We start from the raw sequence: 22245 nt of genomic DNA, 5'->3' as shown, positions 1-22245 counted from the left end.
ATTTATACTTGGAAGCTTAAAGACAATTTAGAAATTTCTTTCTGGAAGGAAAAAGAGATGTACATAAAATAAAATATGACCAAACTGCGGTTTATCTACTCAATTATTTTCTTCTTTCTGTCGTCTACAGCTTCCTTTATCTCGAGGGAATATCTGGCAAAACTAGAATATGACAAGAAATAAATGCAAAACAAACCAAAAAAACCTTTTTTTTATCATTGCACTTTAAGTAGGTAAAAAAAAGTCATCAGCATTTACCTACCTTTTTTTTATTAATAATTTAACTACTATTGTATATTTTCTCAAGATTTATTTTTTTTTATTTTTTCCCCCGTGAGTTTGCTAATTTATATTACTCATTTTTGTCTTTCATTTTGAATGTAAACACTATTCTTATGCATACAATTTGTCTTTTCAATATTTTTTTCTGCTTTTTTTTCTTTCTGTGAAAAGTACTTTTAAAATAAGTTTAGAAATAAAGAAGCAAAAAATTAAAATAATGAAGCAATTGATGAAAGTAATTGACAGTGTAATATTTTAATAATTACAAGATTGTTGATGTAAATGGGAATAAAAATAGCCAGTTTGCAAACAGGCAAGATTTGTGGATTGATTGTAACTTGTTTTACGTCCACATCGAGAATTTTTAACTCATATAGAGACGTCACCATAAACCGGTGAAGGGCTTCAAATTTAGACACTATCAAGTGGTAAGCTACTGGCAAGTGGTATGTTAATCATTGTATAAATATCTGTGTGAAATGTAAGCTACTGGCAAGTGGTATGCTAACCATTTTATAAATATCTTTCTCATTCTAACTTGTCGGAAAAAAAATTAAAACAAGCTCAGTGTGGGAGTGGTGAATTATATCCATGTAGCAGGTAAAAGAAAAACAGTTTTCTAATAAGTAGAAATTATAGAGGCCGGATTTTGATCAATTTATTAAAAACTGATTTCCTAAAAACTCCTTTCCCTTTGCAAAAAATCTTAGCATACATTTCACATAGATATTTAAAAAATGGTTAGCATACCACTTGTCAGTAGCTTACATTTTACACAGACTTAGTTGCTATGAAAAAAAATATGCAGAAACTTCGAAACAAATTCAGTTTTGCAAAGGAATAAACTCGGCAAGATTAGGATATTTTGATAATTATAACAAAATTCAGGTACTGGAGTTAAAAAAGGCTAAAATAGGCTATGTCTCCTGCCCAATTTCATTCACTTTTTGTGATTGAAGGAACTTGTAAGTATAACTTTAAAAATGAATGTAGTTACGTGTGTTATGGAAACCGATTTGTAGGATACTTACATCTTCTGTGCCAGCGTGTAAATCAATAATAATGATTTTATTACGATTCATTAGAAGCATTTTTTTAAAATTACGAAATGCCAGCGTAAACAGTATTTTATATCACAAAAAATGAGCCAATCTTCACCTCGCATTTAATAGTCTCCGTATTGTTGGAGTGTGCATTTCGCTTGTGCAATATTAAAGGTATATAAATTATCTACTTGCATTTATTTTATAAAGGACATAGAATTAAGTTAAAACATTAAAAGAAATGTTATATATGTGTTTCTCTAGTATGTGGTAATATCACCTGAGAGGCATTGAAATGAAATAAAATTTTGAAAGAGGAAAAAAAATAACAATCAACACACGGGCTGGATTTATTTCTCATTTATGGTAGTTCTAAATATCAGTTGAAAACAATATCAGCATTAAAATATTTTTAATAATGAAAAGTTACATATGTGAAAAGGGTGAAGATAACGAACAGTGATCGATCTAAAAATCTTTAAGTAACACAAATCTGTGAAGAGGGCATAAACAAGGACCCCTGGATACTGGATTCCAAAACTCCATAAAAATCCTTACAAACAAAGATACAAAGATTCCAGTAAATGTTCTACCAAACCTCTTTCTTTACTCCTCACTAAAATATTCACAGCAGTGAAGGAGAAAGTTCAGGAGTATTGCACAAAACTATATTCAAGAAGTGGTGTATATCAAATGTGGATTCCTTAAAAACTCTAAGGAATTTTTAGAAAAATTGAAGTCACAAAAATTTATCAAAATCAATAACATCAAAACGTACGACTTTTCAACACTTTATACAACCATTCCCCAGGATAAATTATGGTCCAGGCTTTTTGAAATCATTGACAGCTGCTTTTTCAATCAAAATGGAACTCGTAAATTTACTTACCTTTTCATTGATCATTTGCAAAATTATTTTCTTTAAAAAACATTCCAATTGTACTCACAAGTACTCTGAAGTTGATATTGACAAGATGCTTGGGTTTCTGATTGACAATATCTATGAAGTTTTTGGAGATCAGGTCTTCCAACAATCTGTCGCAATTCCCATTGGTAGCAATGGCGCCTTGTTATTAGCAGACCTATATTTGTATATGAAGCAGAATTTATTCCAAAACTTCTACATGAAAAGAGGAAAACACTTGCTGTGGCATTCAAGTCGACGTTCAGATATAGTGTATTATCAATTAACGATAGTTACTTCCATTCATATGGCAACTCAATATATCCCAGTGAGTTTGAAATCAAAGATACCACTGATTCTGACACATCTGTTTCATATTTGGCTATTTACTAAAAAAAAAGACGTTAATGGTAACATAACAACAAAACTTTATGATAAAGAATGTGATGAGGTTAACTTTTCAATCGTCTCTCAATCGTATCTCTCAGTTGATTCAATACGCAAGAGCATGATCTACGTACGAACAATTTCTAAAACGAGGTAAGCTATTGACAAACAAGTTGATGAAACAAGGATATTTACAGTCTCGTTTGAATTCATCATTTCGCAAGTTTTATGATCGATACATTGACCATGTAAGCAAATACAACCTATCATTAAGTCAAATGCCGACTGACGTTTTTCATACTAATTGTTAGGCCATTCTTTACATACTAAATTGTCGACGGATTTTTTTCCCGATCATGACATAAAGCACACGGCGGTTGCACGTGACCGTTTGGCAGGGGATGCTCACTCCATCATGGCACCTGATCTCGCCCCTGATGTTTTTTTTTTTTTTTTTTTTTTTTTTTTTTTAAGGTCCGTGTTTCCTCTGCTCCCGATTTCTTCAGAAGGCGACATTAAAAGTGGATAATATCCCTCAAGAATATTTTACGGTATTTTAAGTAATATTATTCTGCCTCCCATAATCTCTTTTGTTGATATGATACCGGTAAATCATGTAAGTGCCCATAACACCATGCCTAGAACTACTATTAAGGTTTTCTTAATATATATTGTCAACTATGTAATTTGAATTACTCCGCTACGTTAAGGCAGGCATGACTTCACATTTGTGATGCACCGTATGGGAAGTTTCAATGTGACGTCATTAAAAATTTAACATGCGACAAAACTCAATTTAACCACATGATGATGTGTAAATAGCATCTTGCATTCATTTATGTTATCCATTATTTATAAAGGTTTTATAATCACATTTGATAACAATACTGCTGATTCTACTACGGTTATTGCAAAGATCAAAGAGATGCCGCGGCCATTATTATTCTTCAATAAATCACAAACGTCATCAACAAATTATCAATAATTTCAAATCGGTTTCCTCTTATTTTGACTGCTCTTACTAGGAAAAGAACTGAGGCCTCTTTTGATTGTGACGCAAATCCGTGGGAAAAAAGTTTACCTTGGATTCGGATTACCTCGTACTTTTTCCAATGCGTGAAGTGCAAATAAACGAGAAGTAGCATTCAATTATGACGTAATAAGGCACTTATATGACGTCGACATCTACTTCTCCGTTTCTCTATATAGGAGTTTAAAAATTCGACGTAGCAGAATAGAAATAATTCCCTTGTCTTCGGAATTGTTGAAGAATATACCCCTCAGTCTCGAGATTTTGTTGGCAAATAAAAACCTCGCCCTCCTGGCTCGGTTTTTTTATTTGTCAACAAAATATCTCGACTATCGGGGTATATTCTCCAACAATTCCTCCGACGCGGGAATTATTTCTTAAATAATTAGAAGAAAATCTTGTGTCATAAATGACGTCACTAGCCTTGACTTGACGCAGTACCAGTGAGACAGAGGAGTGGATCTATTGGTTAAATAATTACAAAGATGCTTAAATAAATATGAAACCATCGCCAATTTCTAAATTTTATCAATTAAAAAAGAGAAACAATTTTTTAAAAAGAATTATATAGATTATTAATTTATTTAGTTGCTATGGGACTGCACAGCGACATAGAATGTAAAGATTATCGCTAACACGATAAGCGTATTCCTAATTAACCTCAAAAGTGCAAGGGCATAGACTAGACTGTTTGAGTTGAAATATGGAATATCAATTGCTAACATCATTTATATTTTAAAAGCTGTGGCTGATTCATGTCTGCATAATAATATTTTTATTCATAACAGAATTTAAGCGAAGCGGGGATTTTTAGCTATTGTATGTATTTTCGGCAAAGTTTCCAGTACTTCCCAAACAGTACAAACTAGCTCCCAGCACTTTTCGGGTAGAAGATGTAAACCTTTTTGAATATGTATCTTTTTTTTTCAAAACATGCGCTTGTCCTTGCACTAGCGTCATTTTCTTCATTCAGCTTAACAATTCTATTTTTATACCAGTCACGTGACATACAGCTGATACATGCGATGTAACTGGTATTGAGTACGGCACAAACCTATTCATTACAGATATCTATATTATCTTTCCTACATGTATACAGTTACTTTGTTACAAAGATTTTTAAAAATAATACATATCAAGAAGGTACTTCTATCGCATTTTCTATTTCCTTCCTTAACATAGCTGAGTACATAATGCAGGTTTAAATGTCAAAGTAAGCCGTCGACAGTAAAAGCCAATGCTTCTCGCAAATGTCCAGTATGAAACAGAATTTTTTCTTAGTTTATACTTATTATACAGTTGTATACACAGGTCTGTCTGAATTATGAATTAAATAATGCAAATGTTTTTAGGTAATACAAAAACGAGTAGATGGAGCCCTGAGCTTTGAGAAGAATTGGACAGAGTATAAAAATTTGTTTGGTTCACCAGAAGGGGATTACTGGATTGGTTAGTATCAGTCTTATTTAAAATTATTCACAAATTCATGTTTTATTTTCAACACACAATCTGTCTGAAACCAATTCCATGACTACGTGATATGTATTCGGTAATATTCATTTACTTTTTGTTATGGATTTCAATGATAAATAGATTTAAGAGGAAAAATAAAAAGAGAAAGGGAAAAGAAAAAAAGAGCGAGAAGGTGAACTAAAAAATCTTAATTATATGACCATAAAAGATAAGTGTTCTGAAATCACAACAAATAACAAAACCGTCTATACATTTAATGTTTCATGCTATGAGTCAAAGTAGAAATATTACTTGAACATATTACACGTGAATTCTTTCTTACCAATACAAACGAACTTAGATTTAATTCTACAACTGGCTATCCAACTAATACTCATAGTTCTCTTTTAAAGAGAAAAATACTCTTCAAAATATACATCAGTTTGAAATATATTCATCATTCCCAACAAGCAAATTGAATTTGAATCACCATACTTATACTGGATTACAAAACTACCTAAAAATCCTTACAAACAACGATACATAATGGGTTCTAATAAATATTCTACCAAGCTTCTTTAGTGACTACTCACAATGACAGTGACACCAATGGATTAGATACTTTACAACAGCATACTCTAGAAATGCTGTTAACGAAATATGGATGCTTACCGACTAACAATATTAATTTTCTTTCCTATGTTGACTCGATATATCCTTTTGAACTCGAAATGAAAGACATTATAGTGTGACACACCTGTTTTATATCCGGATAGTTTATTAGAGATAGACATTAATTGTAAACTAACAACTTAACCTTTTGATGAATCTGATTATTTTCTATGGTCAACTTTTCTAATTCATGAGGCATTGTATCATTATCATCCGCAAATGTAATTAATGTCTCCAACATATTCGATATGAACAGTATGTTCTAAGTACGAGGAATTTCTTTTACGAGGCAGGCTATTGACATATAAGTATATGGTACAAATATTTTAGCTCTCTTTTGAAGTCAACGTTTCGCAAATTGGTCAAAACAATGACCGTGTTAGCAAATACAATCTTTTGTCAAGTCGAATGTTGACTGATAATTTGCATAGAAATTGTAAGGCCGTTATTTTTACACTTAATTGTCTACGGCTTTTCCCGTTAACCCAAACATGACATAAGCACATGGATGCTGTGACTGGTTGGCGGGAGATGCTTACTTCATCATGGCACTTGATCCCACCTCTGATGATTTTGGAGGTCCGTGTTTGCTCTGCTCACAATTCGCTTGGTTTTGAACAATGGAACACATGTATTGTTCGTCATCTTCAAATTGCATTCTTTAGGTATATTGATGGGAAAATAATTGTTTATATGTAGGAGTTAATAATAATTTTTTTGGATATAGGAAATAACGTTATTCATCAGTTAACAAAGGGAGGAAACATATCCCTCTAAGTTTCCATCAAACTACAGGATGGAAGGACACTGTATGAAATGTACGATCAATTCTCTGTTTCGGGGGAAGCTGAGATGTATCAATTCATTCTGGCGGGAAATCCAACAGGAACCTTAGGTACGTAGCAGGAACCTTTGGTACGTAACAGGAACCTTAGGTAAATAACAGGAACATTGGATACGTAACAGGAACCTTAGGTAAATAACAGGTACTTTAGGTAAATAACAGGAACCTTAGGTAAATAACAGGAACCTTATACGTAACAGGAACCTTAGGTAAATAACAGGAACCTTAGTCACGTAACATGTTTTTAAGAGAAAAGAAAAAAAGGCCAGAAGGTGAACTAAAAAAATCAATTAAACGACCATACACGATTAGTGTTCTGAGATCACAACAAGACTAAAATGTCTATACAGTTAATGTTTCAAATTATGAGCCATAGTAGAAATGATCATACATCAATTATTTCTTACCAATACAAATGATCTTGAATAAGTACCTAACAAATGAGGGTGTGTGTGTGTGTGTGTGTGTGTGTGTGTGTGTGTGTGTGTGTGTGTGTGTGTGTGTGTTTGTAAACCCTGTCAATTGGACACGTGCTTTAGACGGCACACGTTTAAATGAACACGGAAAAATCCAAATGAACACGAAATGGTGGTGTTCAGTTGGATTTTGTCATAAATCAACTAGAAAATGTCCTAGGATGCATCCCATTTCAAAAAAATGAAGTGTTAATTTGACCGGATGCATGAGATCTGTGTAATGAGTGTGTATAAGATGACCACCGATCCATCATTTTTTCTTCTCGGCGAGACTTACACACATTGCGAGTGCGCATGCTCGTTACATCAAATGACGTCGTAAATGACATCATAATACAGTACCCGTTTCACACTTAGTCATGTACATGAGGACGAAGTAAACTTTGTAAAAGGTAAGTACAAAATCTGTAAATAAATAAATAAATTTTATGTACATGTATTAAATATGGCCTATGAATAAATGAGTAAAGATATGTGTCCATTATGACATTACGGCATTATTGTTTACTCAATATTATTTTCCTACGATATGTATACATGTATATGCTGTATTCTTACAATGTACATCGTTGCATGATTGCAGTATAAATGGTTAAAACCATTAAACTAAAAGTTATTATTATTAATGTTAGTGAAAACATAAAGAAATCTTCTCTATATCTATGTCTCTGGGAAGGTAAACACATTCCGTATTGGCATATGTTGTACTCGCGGAGAGAAACTATTTCTGCATGTACGTGCATCTAATATTTCGATTTTTATTGAATCAACGTTGATCTTTTGAAATGTGTAGCAAAATATATTGTTAGAAAATTTAAATGTTTTCTTGCGTTTCGCGTCTTGTTTATGTGTCATGTCAAATTCGAAGGTTTCATATTAAAAACGAAAGTAGAGTCGGTCACAACATGTGTTATGGGCCGGGGAAACGTTCAGTCTGCCTGGGTTATATATAGGTACGTGGGCTGCTAAAAGCATTGTTAATATTGTGTACATATTAAGCTGTCAACTAAAAAAACACATGTACAACTGAGGCGTAAATATTAGAAATAATTTAAATGATGAAAGGGGGGGGTAGCTGTTTACTTCTCCCAGGGACATAGATATAATTGTTAAGCGTGTATAGGTCCCTGCTTCAACGTGGTCTTCTAGCCCTGGCAACCTGAGGGTATAGTGCAGCTATATAAGTTGATATTAATGTCAAAGACATGCTGTGCATTTAGACAGTGCCATGCCCTAATTTTAATGTACAAAGTTTTCAAAGTATGTGAATTTAAAGATTGATACTTGTCATTTTATTGTTATGCACTCATTATTGCATTGGGACAGTTTTGAGAGAATATGTATATATAGCTGTGATGATTCATGAAAATGATGCGACTTCTACTAAGTTACAGTAATTAAAGAATATATTTTCCTATTTATTTATCATGGAATTTATGTTTTAAAACTGCATAATATTATAATACATTTCAGGTAGATTCATTGGTTTCGGATCAGAAATTATCAATGTTCATGGATTCTCAGAACACAGCAGAGAGAAGTTTATGGTATGAATGCAATTATATAATATTCATTTAATAGTGAAAACCTACATGTCAGAAAAAAAAAAAAAAAACTACCTGAAGTTCTGATGATCTGAGTTCGTGATGATGTGTTTGTGTATCAACATGATCTGTACATGTTTCCCTGCATTATTTCAATATACTACAGTCATGAATCAGTGTTTTACATATTTATTTACCTTAATGACAGTCTGTTGGCCCAAGACCGGAAAATATTTGGGAGGATCAATAAATTTAAAATTAAGTCTGTATGTTATCAGCTAATTGTGCCAGTATAAAAAAAAAAAATTAAAGGTTCAGTTTAAAAGACAAAGAACTTCACCAATGATACATGTAGTCCAGATAAAAAGTAAAATAAAATTATTTAAATGGGATTAAAAAAAAGATGTTTGCAACTGACAGTCATACTGATAATTTTCATTATTTAGCTATTTTCCATAATAAACAGGACAGATAATTAATACTACACCATTGGCCATTGTTGTCACCGGGGCATTCCATATGTAATGTGTTAATATATTAGACAAATACGAACTACTATAAATTCTCTTTTATGGTGTGCACACTTCTATTTTCAGAAAAAAAAAAAAAACAAAGAAGGAGGGGTACACACTATACATGTATTTATTGGGGTATAATGCAACCACTGAAATTCAAAATGAAGAGATTTTTTTTTTATTGAGGGATTTAAAAAGAAAAATTAATGAAAAGATTTTCCAACTGCAGAGAATACAATTATGTTATTATACAGTTAAAGTATATCATTGAGGGAGGGAGCAAGATTCCAGTTCCCCAAGGCCAGGGCTATACAGTGTATATATATACACACAATATATGCTTTTAAAGCAGAAATATTCCTTTATTTTGTCATTTGTTCGTTGTTAATCCCACATGAAATATTACATTTCAATATATAATGAGTAGGGTTACATTCATAACAATGAAATTTAATGCCTACAAAACCTTCTCAGATAACATAAGAAATAACAAAATTTTATGTCCACGAAAATTTGTGCTTCTACAGTACATGTATATAATCAACACCTTAATGTGAGTAAAACTTACAGTAGATGCAAAAATAGTATTTTTAAGTGCAGTGACTGGAAAAGCACAGTAAATTCAGACCAAACTCAAGTTATTTAATCATTATTTAGTGTCTAAGGAACAAGTTGTTTGTAAGTGTATTAAAAATACTAAATAAGACAATAAAAGACATTTTGACAATACAACAAAAAATATAAGGGGCCTCATAATCTTTTAGAGGCCGGACTCTATTAATTAATGTTTGATATCGATTGACTGGCAGGCGCTGTAAACCTGAGTGATCAATTATGTTAAGAGAAGTTTGTTGATAAAGAGTATCTGTTAGAATGTACCACTTAACCAGATTATTAAAATTTAATTTAAAAGGAAAACATTTTGTTGATAGTGAACAAGTCGGTGTGCCAAGAATATTACAAATGTATATGTAATTTCAAATGAGCAAGAAATGTTATCATCTGTGTATTATAATTACTTAGATTGCATAAATTAAGCTCTCTGTATATATTTTTTGATGGAATTAGAAGAAATCTGAAAGATTGTAAACCCCCCCCCCCCAATTTTTTACCCTCCATGATTATTTTGATTTCAGTTTTCTCATACAAATCAATTACACTCTAGTATATACTGCACACCAAAGAGCTCTGATTTTATGGTATTTTTATGGAGATAGAGACTAATTCGCCCTGGGGTCTAAATCAAATTTGATAAATTGAAATCCTAGCAGTCTGTTACTGAATTTTAGTTAATACAAGCATTCTTAACAATTGAATAAAAAAATTATATTGTATAAAGGTATAAATAATGAGCTTATCAGATCTACTTCATTTTCTTGAATTTCAACATGTTCAACATAGGGTACATGGCATGTTTACACCCTTAAAGAAAAATATTCAAAGACATTAAAGTATTGATGAACAGAAATCTCTACACATTGTTTACTTGAGTGAGATAACACATGCAAATAAAGTGTTCAATTTATTTATCTTGGACTAAAAACATTTTTGATTTAGTGTATAGAGGGTCCTTAACAGTCCTTTAATTGTATTCATGCTAATCGGGATCGGTATTCAACTTCACGTTCACTTTCATTTTAATCATGCGAATGTGATTTTGACAGCTGACAAGAATATGTATTATCTGGTTGTGAAGCTTTGATGAGGGTGTACAGTATGAGATATGTACATTTAATGTCGTCTTCACAAGGAGGGTTTAATTCGAATTAAACGTAAGTTAATACAGATTAAATTTGAACCACATTCACATGGACAATTTAATGCAAATAAGTTAATTCAAATTAATTTACTGCGCATCAAATTTCTTTGCATTAAGGCCGTGTGCACACTAAGGAAAGCTATAATTAGAAATAAATTTTGATGCATGCGTAATAGCACAATTAAGCCACATGCCATATGTTGCTGGTCAGATACACTATTTACAAGATTAAATACAATGAAACTCCTCAATGTTTGGAAATATATGATTATTTTTTAATATGATGACCTAGCTGAAGTTGAAAATACAGTGCTACCTTGGTATATTGCCCTCCGTTATATTGCCACCCTCGCTTATTGCCAAGAATTCTCGAAGAACGGATTTCCCCCTTTTGTTAATACACCTGTTATATTGCCACCCCTGCTTATTGCCATCCGCCACTGGTTTTAGGAAACAAAAGGTCAAATTATATAAGGAAAACCCTTGAGAACAATGCCAATTACCTAGAGCGGGTCGGTAATTTGGACAACACACCCGTGCTTTGTCAGTGGTTGCGGTGAAGCGTAACGGGCTGGACAAGGAATTCAGCTAAATTAAAAATAATTGGTGAATAAAACTCAAAATTAGCAATGTCTTTGGCGTGTTTTTATAAGAAAGAAGAATTATTTCATCACAGTAATGGAAACGTCAGGCAAGAGAAAGCGTACAAATTTGGATTACGAGAAGAAAAAAAATTGATTGATCAATATTCGATCTATTTGATTGTAAATCGCCGATTATTGCTTATCATGGATAATGCCCCAAACCATAATAAATGCAAATATTCATTTGTGTCCCCTTAGATTAAGAAGCCATTCTATCGATCAAAAGGAAATCCCACCTCTATTTTTAGACTACTATAATTCCGCACGTGAAAATATTAAGGATTCTGTTACCCCTGAATTTTTCATAAATTGTTGGGCACAGATTGGGTTGATTGATAAATATCAAAACAGAATCGGAAGAGAAGTACACAGGTACCAGCAAACATAAGAATGCATGTTTATTACAACAGGTTGACGTATTCTGACACGTGACTTGCCATTCGTCATGACACTTTACCAACCAAACTTTTTAACTGATTCAGAAATTCTTGAGACGGTGAAAAAAATCTACTTTCGATTCAGATGAGATTAATAATAATTCTCAAAACTTTTTTAATACCGAGAGGCTGTAACGGCTACTGACATCTTTGTTATCAGGTTATTAAATTCTTAGAGCATGGCGAAAGAGCAGGGAATTGACAGGTGTTCAATATTCTGACATTTTGTTTCTTTTCAGTAAAAATATTGTAAACTAAAAAAATAATGACTTCTTTTTCAAAAAGAAACGAGAGCTTCCCTTATACGTATGTGCACAAGCATGACATTAACAGACTGTAACTGAAATGAATTACATAAACTATTTATTTTGCTTTGATTACCCACTGAATTGTAATTTATGGCAGAATTCGTTATATTGCCACCCTCGCTATAATGCCAAAATCTGCCTTGGACAAAAGCTGGCAATATACCGAGGTAGCACTGTACACTGTTTTATAAATAACTATATTTTGTATTTCCTGTCCTATATATACTAACGGTACATGATTAGATATATCATGTATAATGACATATTGATGATGCTTTATCAATGGGCAGTAAGTATTCATTTGTATTCCTACACTAACTTATTCAGGTGTGACCGGTCAACAGAGGATGCTTACTCCTCCTAGACACCTGATCCCACCTCTGGGATTTCCCGGGGGTCCTTGTTTTTGCAAGGCACTTCACAGATTTGTAATGTTTATACATTTTTTGAGATTGATCACTATTCATTATATTTAATTTTTTTTTTTCATTCACATGTAATTATCTCTTTGAACTCAAAATTAAAGACACCACAGAGGCATATACATCTGTTTCATATTTGAATATTTTACTAGACAAAGACATTAATGGCAAAGTAACAACTAAATTTTATGATAAACACATAACTTTAATTTTTCTATTATTAACTTCCCTTACTTATGTAGCATTATCACCTTCATATGGAGTTTATGACTCCCATTTGATTCAAAGGACAAGAGCATGTGTACCTAGTACAAACAATTACTAAAATGAGGCAAGCTATTGGCAAATAAGTTGATGATACAGGTTGAACATTTTGCAAATTCTGTGTTTGATACAATGACCTTGTTAACAAATACAGTCTACTGTACAGATAAGTCAAATGTTTACTGATCAATGTTTTTCATACAGAAATTGTTAGGCCATTATTTTCATACTGAATTGTCTACAGATTTATCCATTTCACCCTATTATGACAAGGAGCTCACAGCAGGTGTAACTAGTTGACAGGGGATGCTTATTCCTCCATGACAACTCATCCCACCTCTGATGTTTTAGAGATCTATGTTTGCAATGCTCACAATTAGTAATGTTTCAGTGCACCTTTGAGCTTAAATACTGTTTGTAATCTTGATATTTCATTAAAGGTCTGCAACATTCTAATAGATGGGAATCACTTTATCTTTTTAGTTATGAACATTTCTTATCAACAAACCCTGTAAGAAGAAGGACGTCTGTTCTACAGCTTGTGGTGGATCATAGAACACGTGATATCAACCAAGTTTAAAGGAAGCATGTATAGCCACAATAGAAAGATTTAAGGATTGTGAGAAACCAAATATGACAAATCAGAATAAATTCCATGGGAGTGTGAAAAAAAAGAATAGTAGAGTGTAATCCTCAGGACTTTTTTCAGACTTCCATTAAGTCAGGAAATACTGTTGAACTGACAAAATTAACAAAAATCATGATTTTCAAAAATTTAAGGAAGATCGATGTGCGAGTTAAGACTAAGACAGATTTTAGGAGTTTTGATGACAAAGAATCAACCATTGGAAATATGGCTCTTTGAACTTGGATCTCATTGTTGGTAAGTGAATTAAACATTTATATCAATTATCTTGATTGTTAATGACCTAGCAATTTTAATTACTACCGTTTAATTTTAACTAATTTTTACATGTACAGGGTTTTAAACTAACTTGTAATCTTTGATAGCAATGTGGGCTACTGAACCTCAATTCTGGGGCCCACATCAAAATTTATTCACCCACAGATTATCACACCTTCTATTGAATATAAAAACAATAACCCCATTTTTCTTTTCTTTTTTATCATGTGTTTTGTGTTTCTTTTCTATCCGTTATGACATTATGCACGACTTATCTAAATTTGAAGTGGAACTCTTCTGTTTATGAAGATTGATATGATCATTCAATATCATATATATAGAGCACATGGCACGTTTTCATTCACAAATAACAACAGAACATTTTGGTTTCTTGGGCTTATTGACCCGTCGATGTCACATTGTGCCTGACACAATCACTTAGACGCTTTATGTATAAGTACTTCTTACGGGTAATCATAAAGCACTTTACTGATTATGAAATTTTTCAAGAGAAAAAAACAAAACATTCGGACAAAATTGAAAAACAAATATTTATTATCGTAAATTTTCTAATCGCCATGTGGGCAACTTGAACGTAATTTTAAGTTGCCCATATGGAACATAAGTCGCAAATTGCGAGTGGGCTACTGTTAATTTCAAACCCTGATGTAGCTTCTCACATTGATTTTTTTAAAAATACATGTACATATATTTTTAATTTTCGTGAAAGCTAATGGACAAGGTGCATGTATGACTTAACACCCCCCTTCCCACCCTTTTTCCAGTTTTAGCTCACCTGAGCTGAAAGTTCAAGTAAGATCACATATTGTCCAGTGTCTGTCCGTCCATCTGTAAACTTTTCACATGTTTTCAACTTCTTCTCAAGAAGCACTGGGCCAATATTAAGCAAAGTTGGTACAAAGCATTCCTGGGTAAAGGGGATTCTAAATTTTAAAATGAAGGGCCAAGTTTCCTTCCAAGGGGAGATAATCAAGAAATGCAAAAATAGGGTGGGGCCATTGAAACATATTCTTTCAAGAAGCAATGAGCCAGAAAAGCTGAAACTTATATGTAAGCTTCCTGAGGTAGTGTAGATTGTAAATTATTCAAATCTTGCCCCCACAGGGCATGATGGGGCCACAAATTAGGGGATGAAAATTTTACAATGAAATATATAGGGAAAATCTTCAGATATCTTCTTCTCAAGAACCACTGTGGCAGAAACGCTGATACTCATATAAATGCTTCTTAAGGAAGATTAGATTATAAATTGTTCAGATCATGGTCCCCGGGAGTAGGGTGGGGCCACAATAGGGAATGGATGTTTTACATTGAAAATATTGTAGGAAAAACATCTTTAAAATTCTTCTTCTCAAGACTACTGGACTAGTAAAGATGAAATTTAGTTGAAAGCTCCCTGATCGAGGTTGTGTAGATTGTAAATTGTTCAAAACATGTCCCCTGGGGGTAGGATAGGGCCACAATAGGGAATCAAAACTTTACATTGAAATATATAGGAAAAATTTTAAATATCTTCTTCTCAAGAAATACTGGACTAGAAAAGATGAAAATAGGTGAAAGCTTTCTTAGGTAGTGTAGGTTTTAAATTGTTCAGATCATGGCCCCTGGGGGTAGGGTGGGGCCACAATAGGGATTACATTGGATAAATCTTTAAAATGCTTAATTCTTCTCAAGAACATTAAAGCCACGATGAAACATAATAATGTAAGAAGCATCCTCTGGTAGCGTAGATTCATTTTTTATTAAATGATGGCCCCTATATATAGGGTTGGGCCACAAAAGACGATCAAAATTTTACATAGCCATTAGGAATACATGTATATTGGGGGAAAAATCTGTAGCAGAACAGCAGGGCCAAAGTGACTGATAGGTGGGTGTTGTTGCCCATGGGCCTCTTGTTTTGTTGTTAGCCCACTAGCTTTGCTTTGAGTCTAATCTCATAAATGCTTTCTCATTCAAAACTTACACAAAGTGTAGAGTAAATATTCATTTAATTAAAAGTAGGGATGAGTATCAAAATGCAAAAAAATTTAATCATGACTGTCACAATATTTTGACTTGTGTTTTATGATATATATTGATGCATATCACTTAATTTTTTTTACTTTTGTTCTACGTGTTCTATAGAATATTAAAAAAAAATTCCTTGAAGTTTCCACTGTAAAATTGTTATTAATAAGAATAAATGTGTTCTTCAATCATTATGATAAGGTTTGTTTATAAATATAATTTATCATGTTTATAGAATCAGTAATCATGGTAATCCAAAATTCTATATCTCAAAAAAAAAAGTTTACATTTTGTAAAGTACAGTGAAGTCGTACTTAAATTAAGATGACTTGAATTCTTTTCTGATTTTTAAATTGACAACCAAAAAAGTAATGATAATTAAGATTGCCTTTAACTGGTAACCAACTTCAGTTGAAAGTTATCTCCATATACTGGTCCATGTATAACAAACACCCCTAATTAAGAGACTATGTGCGACAAATAAGGACATATAAATTTTATGAATTTATAATTGCAATAAAATCATGAGATATTTTTAGATTATGATAAAATCTGTTGAAAGCAAATGTGTCAGATAACATGGTTAATCATGTTAATTATGTAAGTTTAACTGATAAGAGGGATAAGTTGAAGACACTAAGTCATGTAAGTTGACAACATATTTATTAAAAAATGGTGAATGAATTCTAGCAGTGGACAGGCTTTCTACAGCACAGTGTATATATACCGTATATACTTGCCTATAAGTCGGTTTTTTGGGAGTTGTAATTTGGACCAAAACTCTTTGTCCGATTTATAGGGGAGTTATAAAAAGACTGATATTTTAGATGGTCAACATGGTCAATCCCTCTAATAAAAGCTTAAAAAATACAACCGACTTATATGCGAACCAACTTATAGGCGAGTATATACGGTAATATATATATATTTATTTATTATATGATTGAATAATTCCCATCTCTCTGATTGGCTGAGATCCAACAATGTTAGAAAAATACTATGTTATATTGACCTGCACGTGACATTTCAGGTCAATATAAGGAATTATTTATTCTACGTTTGACCAAAAATAGATAGGGAAATTCCAAATTGATGCAAATAGTTTTGGAAAGTTATTTCACTTGCACCTGACTTCCACTCATATGAACATACATGTAACATTAAAGGCACATAGATTCTTGGGTGAGGGGTGGGAGTGGTGGGTTGCAGGAGAACTGCCGCTCTCTCCCCACCTTTTGAGAATGTAAAGTTTTATTTTAAATTTTAAGTATAAAAAATTTCAATGAAAGCCCCACTCCCCTCGTTTATGGATCTTTATATCCCACTAAATAAAATTTTGAGTTGGGAGAATTCTTTTCCTTTTTTTTGGGGGGGGGGGGGGGGGGCTAGTCAAAAGTTTGTTTTCAGGTAAGTTGTCATTTTTTTCCCTTTCTAATGCCCCCATTTTCAAAATCAATCCTATATATGTGCCTGACATTTATTTCCTCTACATTGACCCTAAACTAGAATTAAAAATTCCAAAATACATGTGATAAAACTGGTTGTTTTTTAACCCTGTTTCTCTCATTATGTTCAGGTAGTACTTCAATAGATGTGAACAAGTAAGATGGCATGGATTGCTTAATGAGTGTGTGTCATTTAATCATATAATAAAACAATTATTGCTGTTTTTTCGGTCAATACGATGATTTAGCCACCTTCGAAGTACAATATTCACCTCGCCCTTCGGGCTCGGTGAATACTGTACTCTTCAGGTGTCAAAATCATCGTATTGACCTCAAAAACCAGCAATAATTGTATAATATTTAATGTATATATGTACAGCTAATATTTGTATGTTAAGACTTCCTATACACAATATTTTTTTAATTCAAAAGCCCCTGCAATCTACACATCTAATAATTATTTTCTTCAAATTTAATCTGCCATAGCAAGAATGATTCGAGTGATGAAAAATATTTGCTAAAATGGATAGATTAAAATTTCTAATGTTTAAAAAATGTTTTCTCTACTCATTATTCATTAAAATTTTATGTAAATCTAGTTTTAAATTTTATAATTCTGTTTGGATCACCAAATGTAAGAATATCACTTTAAAAAAAAAAAAAAAAAAATCTCAATCCAAAAAAGAAAGGTCTTTTAATATGTTTAACATTTGAGGGGGTGTAAACTTCTTATTTTAATAGTCCCATGTTGTTTAAACTGGAGAGAACTATAGATTTTCTCCTTGACTGTCTGTCAGTCTGTCCCATTTGGTTTTCCACACTTTTTGTTTTATTAAAACCGTGCTCTGAAAAGTGGGATTTTCCTTTTAATTTATTTAGTTAGCATGTTCTATTATGACACATCATGTATATGTACTAAGATCAATATTTTCATGATGTTCATTTTAAAATTAATGAATATACTACTGTTCCAGAGAGTCTCCAAAATATTTGTACACCATATGTAATTATTTTAGTCCCCTACCAGTGAAACCGAAGGGGACTACAGGTTTCCCCTTTATCTGTCTTTCAGTCTGTCTGTCAGTCTTTATCACTTGGTTTTCTGGATTTTTTTTCTAAACTATGGGCATTGGTGGCATATATCTGCCCCCTACATGCAAGATAAATTATGTTTACATGCAACATAATTATGTAGATATGCAACTTATTTATGCCAACATGCAAAATAATTATGTTACCTGCAAGTTTCCAACTTCTCAAGAGAATCTAATTTTAAACTTTACTTATGCACGCCATTATATGACATCATACAAGCAAGATGTAACAGAATTATGTTGACATGCGACTAATTTATGTTAACATGCAAGATAATTATGTAGACATGCGACTTATTTATGTCAACATGCAAGATAATTAATGTTAACATGCAACTTATTTATGTCAACATGCAAGATAATTATGTTGACATGCGAGTTAATTTATTATGTCAATATGTGAGATATGTTTGTTGACATGCAACTTATTATCTTGCATGCATATGTTGACATAATTATTTTGCATGTTTAAATATAACTCGCATGTTGACATAAATAAGTTGCATGTTGACATGAATAAGTCACATGTTGACATAAATAAGTTGCATGTTAACATAATCATCTTGCATGTAAAATATAACTCGCATGTTGACATAAATAAGTCGCATGTTGAAAAATATAAGCTGCATGTTAACATTATTATCTTGCATGTTGAGATAAATAAGTTGCATATCTACATAATTATCTTGAATGTTGACATAAATAAGTCGCATGTCTACATATTTATCTCGCATGTTAAAATAATTATTTTGCATGTTGACATAGATAAATCGCATGTCTACATAATTATGTTTCATGTTAACATAATTTATCTTGCATGTAGAGGGCAGAAATATGCAGATACAGTGTACATGTGTATTTAGCTGATTTTTAGTACATGTGTGTGTACCTTGATAATTAAGTTACAGATCAAGTTTGCATTTCATTCCACTTTGTTGATTTTTGACAGAATTATAGCCTTTCTAATTTTTAAGGGGAACCAGATTACATGTACATTTGCGAATAATTCCAAATTCAAATAATACACTGTTATATATATATATATATATATATATATATATATATATATATATATATATATATATATATATATATATATATGCAGGAAGGATTTGATAATTTGAAGTTTTTTTTTTTTAAACATGCATGATTAAATGATCATTTAAATTTAATTTCAATATAGATGCATGCAAGATGGTGGGCTAAAGAAGAAAACCAGGACAAAAGAAAATTCTTAGTGTTCATCAGAAAAAATAATCATGCAGCCATTTTGAGTGCTTGAATGTCCAACTGAGAGAGCCAGCCAGTTCGAAAAATATTTCTTGGAAGTTAAACAAATTCTGCTGTGACAATTGAATTAAAGCTTTAAAAGTACATTTAAAAACATTCTGATTCATCTATAAGTGAGACTAGATTGCCTTTGACAGTTGCCAGTGGAATTCAGATCTTCTAAATTGTACCAGTATTAATAAATTGAAGTGAGTTGCCTTAAAAATAACATTTGTATATGGTGTACATTACTTCAAGAAGATATAGCACACCTGTTTAAACAATGAGGTCCATAGCTAAACATGGATATGGAATTTAGCTCACCTGATCCAAAGGCTCAATTGCACAATTCTGATAAAAAGAAGTCTCTGGTATCCAACAATGCAACATTTATGTTTTGACTGTTTGTCCTCCATTAACTTTTAACATTTTCTTTTTTTTTCTAACATTTGGTCAATGTAAACCACATTTGGTACAATGTATCTCTGCTTAAAAGGAATAAAGCTTATTCAAATAAAGGTGCTGCATCTTTTTTCAAGGGGAGATAATGAAGAAATATGAAAAATGGGGTAATGTCATTAAAAATCTGTTATTTTAAGGTATTCAATGTATAATGAAGGAATATTGAGCAATTTTGAATTATTTTAAACTAGTTAAATATGTATTGCTAGATATTAATGATGAAAGTAAAATGAACCAAATTCACATGACTGATAACATATTAGAAACTGCATGACCATTTTGCACCGTAAACATTTTCAAGAGTTATCTGCCCTTGATGCAAAGAAGAAAATTTAAATTTTGTCAATATATCTGTGGTAGATGACTTATTTTATTTCATATTTCAATAAAGAGAGAGTTTATGCATATTTTCACAAGAGATTTGTATGAGGTTCAAATTACCTTTTTGAATATCTAAACAAAACATGCACTGCCCATAGACTTCAATATAATATTCAAGGTGCAATTAATTGGACAATAATCAAAATTTTGTAAATTCCTTTGGTGGTGTACTTTTATTTGATAACATCTTCAAAATGCTAATTTGATTAAAAACACTGGACCATTCATTTATTGGGTACAGAATATGGTCATTATACATTGAATACCTTAAGAGCAATTAAGAACAACTTGATCATATAAGACAAATGTTATCCAAGAGTTTTCTTAATGAGCATAGATTCAAGTTTTTTTCATTGCCCATAAGGCGAGGATAGAGCTGCAGAGGGGTTAAAAGTTTTGCCTGAAAATATGTATAAGTGATAATTAGCAGGGTGACATTTATAAAGCAAATTCATATGCCAACATTACAACATCATATAGATTTAGTTTTTTCAAATTATAAACATTGGGGTTAGGAAAGGGCTAAAAGTAGGGTTTTCATTTTGCATGTATCTATGTGTCAGTATTTAATTTTGTTTAAATTATGGACATTTGGATTAGAAAAGGACTAAAATTAGGGGTTAAATTTTACATGTATATAGGTGTCAACATTTTTCATGGGAATATGGAGGGGAAAAATCTTTAAAAATAATCTCTTTAAGAGCAATAGACACAAAATGACTCAGGCAAGCATTTTGGCTTTGGCATCTTCAGTGTATTAGATTTCATTCTTATAATTTTAGGAACATAAAAGTACACCCTATTCTGAAGAAACACAGCGAGTTTAATTTTTTTAAAATAATAAATGATTTAAATGGAAAAAGATGAATTAAGCCTATAGTCATAAAGGTCCAGTTTTCCCTTTGAAGTTTTTATAAGGGGTTTTACCTATTTAATAAGTAATTTGTACTTGGTTGTACATGACACACATCTCTATTTATGTAACAGTATATTATATATGCAAATATTGTTCAGAATTAGTTGCCTTATTAATGAAATTATTTGTTAAGATTAAAGTGGGCCTTCTGGTGAGGTGGTTTTTTATTTTGCAATCACTTTTTCATCTTTTTTTTTAAATCAAATTTGAAAATATGTAAAGAGATAGGCTTTATTCACTATTTATATTTCAAATCTCAGTCTATTTTATTATTTTATTATTTGATCCACTAGCCTAGCCCGTATTCTTTAATGTGCTAAAATATTCTCATTACATAAATGAATTAATTAAGTAAATTCGTATTCATTTTATCAAATATATATGTATGTTTGATTGTGTCGGTCAAAAGTTTTTTAGAACTTGTAACCAAGCTTAAAAAATTCTTTGTTTGCATATGCAATATCCGGTAACATGCCTCAAATTTTGACCAAAATTAGCCACACTCTCCCTGCTACCGTCCTACGTTCAACAAAAGAATCAGTGAAAATGTTATGCACCCCCTCCCCCGCTCCACGTTTTGGGTACTTATATGAGAATCCTCCCCTTTTTTCATAATTCCCGCTTTGCATGATATTGATGGAAGGGGTTAAGAAAAATAATATATTATTAATAAGGTTGGATACAGGTGTGATTGAATCAGGGCTTTGGAGCACACCCCATTAAAGAAATTTTGGAAATACTTAAGAAACCAATTTATCTT

At 31.9% G+C, this 22245-nt stretch overlaps 1 protein-coding gene and 1 long non-coding RNA gene across 3 annotated transcripts in view; both read left to right on the top strand.

Annotated features, from left to right (window-relative positions):
* Window positions 1–22245, top strand: part of LOC133198463 (fibroleukin-like) — a 116731-nt gene that overhangs the window by 30690 nt on the left and 63796 nt on the right. The window lies entirely within an intron of this gene.
* On the top strand, window positions 7999–20244 carry LOC133198877 (uncharacterized). 2 transcript variants are annotated; one of them, XR_009722640.1, is made up of 4 exons: window positions 7999–8043; window positions 8564–8637; window positions 13467–13866; window positions 19641–20244. It is a non-coding gene; the product is annotated as an uncharacterized LOC133198877 (long non-coding RNA). The 2 variants fall into 2 exon arrangements; XR_009722641.1 differs by lacking the exons at window positions 7999–8043; window positions 8564–8637 and adding an exon at window positions 10814–10921.

Source organism: Saccostrea echinata, unplaced genomic scaffold (assembly GCF_033153115.1).
Source record: "Saccostrea echinata isolate AGI-Se365-2 ecotype Australia unplaced genomic scaffold, CSIRO_AGI_Sech_v1 ptg000033l, whole genome shotgun sequence".
In the NCBI taxonomy this organism is placed as follows: domain Eukaryota; kingdom Metazoa; phylum Mollusca; class Bivalvia; order Ostreida; family Ostreidae; genus Saccostrea; species Saccostrea echinata.
The sequence above is the reverse complement of the archived record's forward strand: the minus strand, read 5'-3'. Positions and strand labels throughout refer to the sequence as shown.